At 33.4% G+C, this 3,043-nt stretch overlaps 2 protein-coding genes across 2 annotated transcripts in view; one reads left to right on the top strand and one right to left on the bottom strand.

Annotated features, from left to right (window-relative positions):
• The window catches only part of LOC108745629 (transmembrane protein 189), a 15,387-nt gene extending 12,714 nt beyond the window's left edge, over window positions 1-2,673 (bottom strand). Inside the window, exon 1 of the mRNA XM_018481905.1 lies at window positions 2,205-2,673. The gene's annotated coding sequence lies outside the window, so the exon portion shown is untranslated. The remainder of the gene's footprint in view (window positions 1-2,204) is intronic.
• LOC108745630 (U6 snRNA-associated Sm-like protein LSm4) overlaps window positions 1-3,043 on the top strand; it is a 7,919-nt gene that overhangs the window by 1,781 nt on the left and 3,095 nt on the right. The gene's annotated exons all lie outside the window — the stretch shown is intronic.

Below are 3,043 nucleotides of genomic sequence, written 5' to 3'. Positions count from 1 at the left end.
CTTAAAATTAGAGTATTATAAATTTATCAACATTCGCTGCTTTATTATTCAATAAAGGAAGGATATTATCTTAAATATAATATTGATAGAGACTCTTTAATTGGAATCAAGACACGAAAGACGCAGCCACTTTTGATTGGTTCGTCATATTTTAATAACTTCTAAGAGAGAAAGAAAGAAACAAGAAAAAGATAGAACAAACAGAAAAACAAATAATAAATGTATGTCTTCTCTCTCAGGATTTTATTAAAACTAGAGATCCTACATACAAAATGCGGTTCGTGCCCAGTCTCTAGGGGATCGATTCTGTATCTTGAAACAAGGGGCAAATTATAAAAATCGGTAAATTTACTAGATGTCTGCAATGAAGTTAAATAAATATTCTAATAAATTCGCTCAATTTCGTAATTTTTACCTCGTTTCAAGATATGGAATCAACTCCTGATTAAAGGATCTCTAGATGTTGACATGTAAAAAAAAGACTGTTATTTAATTCATTTAAAGTAATGTATATGATATGCATAAGTCTTTCGATGTTATCAAAAATGATTTGCACTTATCTTTTTAGCATGACGTATATCATACCGATAATACTATTTAATCAGAGATAACGCGCTCTAGCATTAGCAAACGAGCACGTTATCGAGGCGCGTCTTCTCTCTATAATTTTTTTTTATAAGACTGACAGTTACTTCCACGTCTCTCGAGTATCACATGAGCGCGGTTCTATTTAAATTGCAGACTCTATGCCTTTTCCTAAATCAGTCACTTTATCTATTTGGCTTTGCTCAGCTTTGCTCGCACCGATAATGTCGATGACATCATTAATTTGTACATGTTGATCTAACCTATCATGGAATCAGTTTCTATGATATTATGACTGGAATGCCATTTGCTTTAGAAAATACAATATAAATGTAGGGAATAGTTGAATAATTCCGATTGGAATCCATTTCGATTTGTTCCATGATAGGTGCCCTTGCGATTTCTTCCTGGTGAATGAGTTAATTTTCAGGATAAGCAATTGTCTTCGATGAAGTTCTGTTACCGATTCGCGCAATTTTGAGAAATCATGTTTTATACGGAAAATAAACTGTTTTTACGAATTCTGCATGTCATCGCTTATCTATCGCATTACCGGTTAAGCGGAACGGCAAGTACGTTTTGTAAACATCGCAAGATATTTAACAATCCTAGACACTTCGGGATAATAATAATGTCAGTAATTCGGCAACAGGTTGAGGAAATCATTCGTAATCCGAGCAAATCTGTATATATTATTTATAATCGTGCACTTAACAGATGGAAGAATCTTCATAGAAGGTAAAGAATCTTTATGTCAAAATCTCGAAAAAATTTCTTCGCTATTTCTAGTTCTGAATTATTTTAAAAGTCACTTAAAAGGATTCCATATTGCAAGACTACAACTTAGAATATACAATATAATTGCATAAATTCGCAATTTATTTAATTTTAACTTATACAAGACCTATTTGCATTTAGGATCGTCCACGATGTCTCGAATTGCTATTAAGTGTGTGTGTGTGTGTATGTTTTTGTTAACTAATTAAAAATTACTTATCAACTCTTTCCGGTTCAAACTTTCTCACATATTGAACGAAGCTCAAGTATTTTGTTCTTAATGTTATTCAATCGATTAGTCTAACATAAATCAAATTTGTATTCCAGGAATATATAAAGATTCTAAAAATATATAATTCGTTGATTATAATTACAGAATGGAATTGCATTCGAGTACTTGAAGGTACGATAAATTACTGCAGTACTTTACATCGAATCCAATCCTCGATATAGGACCGCAAAGAATTGAGAAGAAATTGTTTCGCAGACGGGCACGAGGATATAATTTCACGGAACACACAATTAAGTGACGGCTTTCGCATACTCACAAATGAGGGGATGGGCAGAATAAAGGCCTAATTACAAAATCTTGATATCAATAAAAATTAAAGTAACTTGCTACTTTTTTTATTATACATAAATGGATACGATATCAAATGAATTTATGTAATGTCTTTAAGAAGTTACATGTTATAAATCTTTTCTATCACGATCAATATTACATGAAAAAGCTAATTACCGGAAAAAGGGCCTAAGTATAATTGTATCTTTATTCCATTCATCCCCTCAATTACACTTCAATCATGCGTTCAGGCGTGCGTAGGTGTGTCCAGAATCCTTACCTTCCAGTTTCTCGGCGACCAATTATCCGTCATGCTACAGATACACGATAGCCCACGCGATACAGCGCGATGTACGGTGCGAAGCACTGCCGCGACAATGCCGCGACAATGCCGAGTGTCTCGCGCGCGTGTGAGTTGTTTTTCGCCGGATGAGTCGCGTAGCCGGGTATGTATGTATTTTACCCGCGAGCTTGCGTGCTGACGAGGAATCGGCTGCGCGTATGTCCGTTTGAAGTATGTACAATATAGTATTGTGTTGAACATAAACACGGGAGACAGTGACACGGAGAGGGGCTCCAATTTAAAAACACCGATTGTCATTTTTACGAAACACAAAGACTATCATATATCGCTAGATCATTCTGTTTGTTAATGTTATCATATTAACTCGTAGTTTGCAACGATCGCATATGTAATAATTTAGCGTCGTGATCTGCACGATTGTCATGTAATTAAAGTTTATGACGAACGGGCCATTATTTTTATCAAATTGCGAAATTAAAACTCATCTGTTTTTAACTAAGAAGAAGCGCCAACTGCGGCTTTATGTAATAAAATAATAATTCTCTATATATGTATAATTTATTTTAAATACATTTTCTTCAGATATATAATTGCATGTCGATTATTTTCGGACTTGCAATCAACATGAACTGTTGCATATATCTGAAAAAAAGAATATGTATTTAAGATAAGTTATATGTATAGAGAGAATTATTATTCCAATATCTAAGTTTGATCGTAGTTGGAACTTCTTTCTTAGTTGATTTACATTCATATAGCGATTTTGTTTCTAACTTATATCATCTATTTTACTTATATTTAGAGATATATATTAA

This window comes from Trachymyrmex septentrionalis, unplaced genomic scaffold (genome assembly GCF_001594115.1).
Source record: "Trachymyrmex septentrionalis isolate Tsep2-gDNA-1 unplaced genomic scaffold, Tsep1.0 scaffold14, whole genome shotgun sequence".
Taxonomy (NCBI): Eukaryota; Metazoa; Arthropoda; class Insecta; order Hymenoptera; family Formicidae; genus Trachymyrmex; species Trachymyrmex septentrionalis.
The sequence above is the reverse complement of the archived record's forward strand: the minus strand, read 5'-3'. Positions and strand labels throughout refer to the sequence as shown.